Source organism: Triticum urartu, chromosome 4A, assembly GCF_056163025.1.
Source record: "Triticum urartu cultivar PI428250 chromosome 4A, HENAU_Tu73, whole genome shotgun sequence".
Taxonomy (NCBI): domain Eukaryota; kingdom Viridiplantae; phylum Streptophyta; class Magnoliopsida; order Poales; family Poaceae; genus Triticum; species Triticum urartu.
Window position 1 is genome coordinate 527,212,465 of NC_141876.1, and position 9,037 is coordinate 527,221,501.

General features: G+C 48.6%; 1 pseudogene; it reads left to right on the forward strand.

Moving 5' to 3' along the window:
• Window positions 1-4,501: 4,501 nt before the first annotated feature.
• LOC147976404 (uncharacterized) lies at window positions 4,502-5,021 on the forward strand (annotated as a pseudogene).
• The last annotated feature ends 4,016 nt before the right edge of the window (window positions 5,022-9,037 follow it).

A 9,037-nucleotide genomic window follows, 5' to 3' on the forward strand; every position in this document is an offset into this window, starting at 1 on the left:
TACGGTTTGGAAATGGCAAGCGATACAAAAATGACACCGGTCTGCGATCTACAGCAAGTAGGCATCTAAATGCAACGAAATGAACATGCTACAGCACCCAAACATGACAACAAAATACATGTTAGGGATGCACACAAGATGCTTAACAAAAGTCTAGCACTGAGCTACGGCCAAATCATCCATTAACAGGTTCAAACAAGCATGGCAAAAATGCATATGGCAAACAGATCAGGTAGCCCTCTACGGAGCAACAAAACTACATGCTACAGGATCTGAACATGGCAAAGAAAAACATGGCATGGAGCTAATCAAAGAGCTTAACAAAAGTCCCTTAGTGACCTTGAGCCAAAAGGGATCAGAAAATACAATTGCAAGCATGTGAACATAGCAAAAACATAATCAGTTTTCAGACTTAGTGAAAACTGGCACATGCTGAAATATAACTCAAGTAGGCATGTTTACGAGCTCGATGTACTCACTACAGTGCAAGTCATGGCAAGACAAGCATACACCCATAAGGAAGGCACAAAATGCAAGCTAGACGTGGCAAGAACAATAACATAGCATGCACGGATCAACTACAACATCATCGGCAAAATTGCAAACAAGTTGACAATCTGCCTAGATTCACAAAGTAGCAAAAGTAGAGCACGATTGACTCAAGCTAGGGTGATCCATAATTGCAAACAAAGACATGGATGGATAGAGCACTACAAGATTAACAAAACTCTCTTACTGATCATCCTCAAAAGAGGCACAGATCACTAGGAAACAACAAGAACATATGGCATCACGAGATAAACAGCTCCAGGACTTAGTGAAAACACTAGTCCCTGAAAACAGAATTAGCAAGTGCACCACTTTGCAAGCTTGCACAAGTCACCACACACATCATGAAAATACATGGATTGCACATATAGAAAGATGACAAAACCCTTAACAAAACACATGTAGAGCATCAGGGCATAGCATGCACACATTAATCATGGCAAAAATGACAAAAGTGCTAAATGGAGTAGCAGATCTGACAATTAACTCAAGTAGCCCTCTTCTAACAGCATTTCGGGCATCAAGATGAACTCAAATGAAAATGATGCAATGGAATGAAATGATGTACTCTCTGAGATGAACATTTTGATATTCCATATGCATGAATCGGAGCTACGGATGCAAAGTTACGGGGCTACGAACAGAGGCACTTGGATCTGCAATTTCGGGGCTTAGAGGAAAAAATGACCTAGGGTTTACTGTTCACCGGATCCGGATCTGGCGAAAACACTGTTCACGGCGGCGCGGAAGCCGAGGATCGGCGTCGGGGCTCGCCGGAGGAGGACGCCGGAGGTGAGGAGGAGCTCGCCGGCTTGCTCTCGCCGGAGCACGGGGCACGGGCGCGGCGTCGGGGAGGCTAGGGCGGCGCGCGGTGTCGGGCGATGGCGGCGGCCGGTCGGCGACCGAGGCGGAGGCGGACGCCAGCGATGGTGCGGCGGCGGAGGCGGCGGAGGCGCCAGAGGCGGCGGACGCGGGCGCGGCTGAGGAGGCGGCTGTGCGCGGCTGAGGAGGCGGTGGCCCGGTTGGCGGCGGCGGGGGCCCGTCCTGGGCCGAACGGGCCTCGGCGGCGGCGCGGCTGCCGTGCCACGTGGCGGCGCCTGATAGGCGCGGGCGGGCAGCGGCGACTCCGGACGTGTCCGGCCGGACGGTATTTGTCCGCCGGCGCGCGATGAGGGTGGAACTAGGGTTTTGGACGAGGGGGGATCCGGATTTTCGGGGAGGAGGTTATATATAGGCATAGGGGGAGCTAGGAGAGTCCAAATGAGGTGCGGTTTTCGGCCACGTGATCGTGATCGAACGCTCTAGAAGATGGAGCAGGTTTAGGTGGGTTTTGGGCCAAAATGGAGGGGTGTTGGGCTGCAACACACACGAGGCCTTTTCGGTCCCTCGGTTAACCGTTGGAGTATCAAACGAAGTCCAAATGATACGAAACTTGACAGACGGTCTACCGGTAGTAAACCAAGGCCGCTTGGCAAGTCTCGGTCCAATCCGGAAATGTTTAATCCCCACACACGAAAGAAAGGTAGAAATGACCACCGGAGGAGAACAAAGCACCGGAATGCAAAACGGACAACGGGAAAAATGCTCGAATGCCTAAGACGAACACGTATGCAAATGCAATGCACATGATGACATGATATGAGATGCATGACAACGATAACAACACACGGAGACAAAACCGGAACCCGAGGAAATAAATATAACTTAACACCGGAAATGGCAAGAGTTGGAGTACAAATAGGGAAAGTTATATCCGGGGTGTTACATAACGGCAAGCAAATTTAACAAATCATTGCCCACAACTACTTTGTGTTCTACTCGTGCATAGAATCTACGCATAGACCTAGCTCATGATGCCACTGTTGAGGATCGTACCAGAAATTTAAAATTTTCAACGCACCACCAAGATCAATCTATGGAGTCATCTAACAACGAGAGAGAGGGAGTGCATCTTCATACCCTTGAAGATCGCTAAGTGGAAGCGTTCAAGAGAATGGGGTTGATGGAGTCGTACTCGTCGTGATCCAAATCACCGATGATCCTAGCGCCGAACGGACGGCACCTCCGCGTTCAACACACGTACGGAATGGAGATGTCTCCCGCGCCTTGATCCAGCAAGGAGGAGGGAGAGGTTGAGGAAGAGAGTCCAACAGCAGCACGGCGGTTTGGTGGTGATGGAGTGGCAGTTCTCCGGCAGGGCTTCGCCAAGCTCACGCGAAGGAGGAGAGGTATTGGAGGGGAGGGGCTACGCCAGGTGCAAGGGTATGGCCGCCCTCCCACCCCTCCACTATTTATAGGTGGGGAGAGAGGGGGCCGGCCCCCCTAGATCCCAACTAGGGTTGGGGGCGGCGGCCAAGGGAGGGAGGAGTGCCTCCCAAGTCAAGTGGAGGCCCTCCCCCTTAGGGTTTCCTCTCTCCCATGCGCATGGGCCTTGGGGGGGCTGGTGCCCCTGGCCCATTAAGGCTAGGGATCCCCCTACAGCCCATGCTGCTGTGTTGGACGTGATGGAACATTTTCTGGACCTCAGGAATCCTCCGGAACCTTCCGGAAGCTTCCCGGTACAATACCGGAAAAACCGAACTTTTCCTGGAACCCGAACAACAACTTTCCATATATAAATCTTTACCTCCGGACCATTCTGGAACTCCTCGTGACGTCCGGGATCTCATCCGGGACTCCGAACAACATTCGGTAATCACATACAAGTCTTCCTAATAACCCTAGCGTCATCGAACCTTAAGTGTGTAGACCCTACGGGTTCGGGAACCATACAAACATGACCGAGATAACTCTCCGGTCAATAACCAACAGCGGGATCTGGATACCCATGTTGGATCCCACATGCTCCACGATGATCTCATCGGATGAACCATGATGTCAAGGATTCAATCAATCCCGTATACAATTCCATTTGTCTATCGGTACGATACTTGCCCGAGATTCGATCGTCGGTATCCCGATACCTCGTTCAACCTCGTTACCGGCAAGTCTCTTTACTCATTCCGTAACTCATCATCCCGTGATCAACTCCTTGGTCACATTGTGCACATTATGATGATGTCCTATCGAGTGGGCCCAGAGATACCTCTCCGTTACACGGAGTGACAAATCCCAGTCTCGATTCGTGCCAACCCAACAGACACTTTCGGAGATACCCGCAGTTCACCTTTATAGCCACCCAGTTACATTGTGACGTTTGGTACACCCAAAGCATTCCTACGTATCCGGGAGTTGCACAATCTCATGGTCTAAGGAAATGATACTTGACATTAGAAAAGGTTTAGCATACGAACTACACGATCTTGTGCTAGGCTTAGGATTGGGTCTTGTCCATCACATCATTCTCCTAGTGATGTGATCCCGTCATCAACGACATCCAATGTCCATGGTCAGGAAACCGTAACCATCTATTGATCAACGAGCTAGTCAACTAGAGGCTTACTAGGGAGATGGTGTTGTTTATGTATCCACACATGTATCTGAGTTTCCTATCAATACAATTCTAGCATGGATAATAAACGATTATCATGAACAAGGAAATATAATAATAACTAATTTATTATTGCCTCTAGGGCATATTTCCAACAACATCACCATGGCCGGCGCTGGATCGAGCTCGTCTGGACCGGCGGAAGGTAGGTTCACCGTGAATTCCTAACCCTAACCGATCCAGTGATCTATCATGGGGCCCACCACCCCACGTGTCACAACTTGACTTGCTGCAGCGTGCGTGTGGACGAGTTTGGCGGAACAGTTCGGCCGACGCCCTGGCCAGAAACGATTTCCATAATCATATGGTTACTGCCAAGAATTACATAATTGCCTTGCAAAGCAAGTAATAACCTAACTAATAGTACTAGTAACTAACTAAATCCCAATTACTCTAACAAAGTAATTTTAGACGTGAGATTTCCAACAGCACTGCTCGAGCAGCGCGGGACACATGTCAACGATGACGGCAATCGGATCTCTAGCGTGGAAGGTCGTACGGTGTTCACCGTCGGCTATCCGGCCAGCCGTGGAGGCGGATCACGAGCTGCTCCTCCGTAGGCTGCCTTCCCCACAGCGAATCATCATACGCCCATCACAGCCGTCGGTCAACAAATCTCGCCTATTTAGCTCATGTGGGGGTCCAGCAGTGGATGGTAGAAGGTCCCATCTCGATAATCTGGGTCCCGAGGAACTTTGAGAGCACGTGGAGAAGAAGAAGTCGGAGCTGCTCTACACGCTGCTGAAGATGGACGCGTGCACAGGCCTGGGCGCGTGCAAGCGTGCCAAAGCAGGAGGAGCTGCTCCCGCTGCTCCAACCCAAGGCACGACAACAAGGACGACAACATCGTAGGCCTGCACATAAACGAATTTTAACCTTGGTGCTCAAGTTCCTACTCTTCGTGTATTGTGCACCGCCTATTGTGACCGTGCTTCTCGTTTACAGGAACAATTTGTGGCCTTGGGACTTGGGAGAGGATTGAACATGAGGCTGGTTGTAACGGGGAGTATCATATACTAGTATCATGCATATGAGTGTATGATACTACCTTCCTAATGCACAGTGTCATATATTAGTATCATGTTGTACTTTATTTATTGCCATGCATGACACAAAGTAGCATAACATTTATTATGATACGGTATCATGATATGATACTTCACCCTCTTTTTTTCATTTAATGCTATGCCACCTAATCAAAATTTCCTAGTTGGCATGCATGATACTAGCTATCATACTACCATTACAACCAGCCCGAGGCCAAATAATAATGTTTCAGCTCATCCCTTTTTTTGTTGCCCGAACAATTATGTCTTTAGTTCTTCGATGTAGTCTTGAACTACTTTTTGAAAAAAATTAATATCATGAAGATACCAACTAGACCTAGCATCTGCATCAACAAATGTCTCAAAGACATCCAGGATGCACACAACCCGAAAATAAAAGAAAAAGAAAGGGAAAAGATAAAGGCCTCGCCACAGTGATCAATCCCTCTCAGCAGCAACATATAAACCACCACCAAAGACAACATTCAGAAAACAAAAAACGTCTTCAAAACCAATGCCTTCAAAATGGAATCGGTGCATAAGCTCCGTCGTCGCCCGATCCCGGATCTTAGGTTTTCACCGTGGAGAAAATCCGAGCTCTCAAAAGAATACCTTTAGTAAGACAATTACCAGGTGTAAGGGCATATTTATCCCTAAGGTGTTTTGGTTATTGATGACAATGCTTTTGCGAACTAATCATGTGCCTTGAGTATTTCAGACGTTTCATCACTAGGCACAAGACGGTTTGTGTCCCCCTCGAAGACTATTGAAGACGGCGTTTGTCTATGTTTCTTTTTGGTGGTTTTGAGTCGTAGGAAATCCGTACTATTAAGAGGGGGTCCGCATTCGTCAGGCTAGGGTGGAATCAACACGTACACATCCCTTGTGCACCCTCTGAGCTTTTCCTTTTCATTGAAGGCTCCCTTGCTGCCTTCTCCCTGTGGTCTGGTCCCAGCGGTAGTACCGCGAACCCCGGTGGTAGTACCGCTCGAGAGCTACAAGCGGCAGTACCGCGAACCCGAGCGGTAGTACCGCTTGGAGCTCTCAGCCATAGTACCACCACGGCTCTGTGCTCCTACTGCCTCGACTGAAGGTTTCTCCTTTCGTGTCGGGTTTTGTGGCACTAGCTGCGCCAGTAGGGGCGGTAGTACCGCTCTTGGGTGGTAGTACCGTTCTTACCACTGCGGTAGTACCGCCCTGGGTCCAGGTCCTGCTCTGCTTCCCGCTCCCGTCCTTCTGTGCGGCAGTGCCGCGAGGTGGAATGGTAGTACCGCTAGCCACAGGGGTAGTACCACCCACCCCAGCAAGGATAACAGTTGGTTTGTCTTCCCCCTTATAAAAGGAGGTCTTCTTCTCCAAGTTGACCTACCTCTTCTCCCCAAGCTCCATTGTTGCCCCAAAGCTCTTTTTCGCCCCATCTCTCTCCCCGCCCAATCAAACTTGTTGATTTTCTAGGGATTGGTTGAGAAGGACCAGATCTACACTTCCACCAAGAGAAATTTGATTCACCCCACTCATCCCTTGCGGATCTTGTCACTCTTGGGTGTTTGAGCACCCTAGATGGTTGAGGTCACCTCGGAGCCATATTCCATTGTGGTGAAGCTCTGTGGTTTCGTCGGGAGCCTCCAATTCGGTTGTGGAGAGAGCCCCAACCTTGTTTGTAAAGGTCTGGTCGCCGCCTCCAAGGGCACAAATAGTGGAATCACGACATCTCGCATCGTGTGAGGGCGTGAGGAGAATACGGTGTCCCTAGTGGCTTCTTGGGGAGCATTGTGCCTCCACACCGCTCCAACGGAGACGTACTTCCCCTCAAAAGGAAGGAACTTCGGTAACACATCCTCATTTTCACCGGCTCCACTCTTGGTTATCTCGTGCCTTTACTTGTGCAAGCTTTTGTGTTGTATCCTTAGCTTGCTTGTGTACTTTTTGTTGTTGCATCATATAGGTTGCTCACCTCGTTGCATATCTAGACAACCTACTTTGATGCAAAGTTTAAATTGGTAAAGAAAAGCTAAAAATCGTTAGTTGCCTATTCACCCCCCACCCTCTAGTCAACTATATCGATCCTTTCAATTGGTATTAGAGCCTCGTCTCTTTACTAAGGACTTTGCCGCCCAAAGAGTATGGCTGAAACCGTAGACGGTGCAGAGGAACACTCTGATGTGAATCCAATCTCGTCTACGGCCGATGGGGGAACCGTGGTCTCTCGTGAGGAATTCAATGTGGCCTTGGACACATTAAAAACCTCCATGACAACCGAGGTTGAAAGCATGTTTAATAAATTCATAGAAGGGCTTAAACTATCCACTACACCGTTGAGAGTGGGTGATCCCACTAATAAGGTGACGGATGCTAACTCCGATAAGGGGGAAGCTACTAGTGATCAAGTTCCTTCTTCTAGTGGTAAAAATGGCACCGGCATCTTTGCCCATGTGGAACCTCCACTTGTTTACGGTGGACCGATTCCTTCCACTCATTTGAATCATGCCGGTCCTCCCCCCAAGATTGTGAAAAATGAGGACTTTGATTCTTGGGTCTATCGCTTTAAGCGTCATTTAAATCATGTGAATACTAATCTTTGGAGAATCATTGAAGAAGGTTTCTATCTGCATGACCGAAGCAACTTCACTCCTAGAGAAGCCGCGGATAATCAATTCAACGAGAATGCTCTCTTCATCGTCCAAGATGCAATTCCACCCGAAGATTTTCCTCATCTCCGGCCCTTCGCCATGGACAAAGATGCATGGCATCAAGTTGTTTCCCTCTACAAGGGAAGCACAAGAATTCAACGCTCCAACTATGAAGTGGTGCAAGATGAAGCCGATGAGTTTGCAATGAAAGAAGATGAAGAACCTCGTGAGCTTCATCGGAGAGTATCCAAACTCGCGGTCTCACTTCGAGATCATGGGAGCAAGGACACGGATGACAATTGGATCAAGCGCAAATTCCTCAAGGCAATGATGCCTTGCCACAAGGCCATGTCCTCCGCCATTCGTCAAAGGCCAGACTTCCACACCTTTTCCTCAAGTTAAGTGTTGGATGAGTTTGTGGCCATGAGCATCTTGGACAAGACCGCCAACAATGTAGTGCTACATTCTCAAAGAGCAAAGAAGCCCAACCTTGCAATAAAAGCCAAGGTTAGTGTGGAAGAAGAGGATGAAGAAGAAGAAGAGGAGAGCAACCCCGAAGATACAAAGTATGCCTATCATGAATAGATGGCTCTTGCTTCAAGGCAATTTTGGAGCAAGAAAAACTCAGGGCCCAACTTCAACAAGAACAACTCAAGTGGCACGAAGGGCAAGAAATGTGTGAGGACTTGCTATAATTGTGGCAATGTGAGCCATTTTGTTGCGGAGTGCCCGTATGAGAAGAGGGAAGACAATGGTGGCAAGCTCATTCGAAAGGACAAAGCCAAGTCTTTCCCAAAGAAGAGAAACTTCACCAAGAAGACTCCTCCCAAGGCGTTGTTGGTACAATAAGAGTACAATGAGGATGATGATGATGAGGATGGTGAGTTGGTTGCCATGGCCTCCGTTGCCATTGCGACACTCCACGAGTGTCACTCTTCGACTCACCCAATGAGAGCATCACCTCCAAGTGCCTCATGGCTAAAGCCACCAACAAGGTAACCCCCAACATCAAAACTACCATCATTAATAATCCTTCTTTGACGTATTGCGAACATGATGGATCTAGTGTGGAGGAGAATGAGTTTGAGTCCTTTATGGGCAAACTCAAGGGTAAATCCAAAAAGCACTTCGTTGCTCTCTTGGAACAACTTGGTGAAGCCAATGACATGATCGAGGCTCACAAAGATACCATCACTAAGATGGAGAGTCATAGTCGTGACTATGCCGATGAGATTTTGGATCTTTCCAATGCTCTTGAAAAAGAGCATGGTCTTCATTTGGCTCTTGAGGAGTCACAAAACGATGATCACACTAAGTCAAAT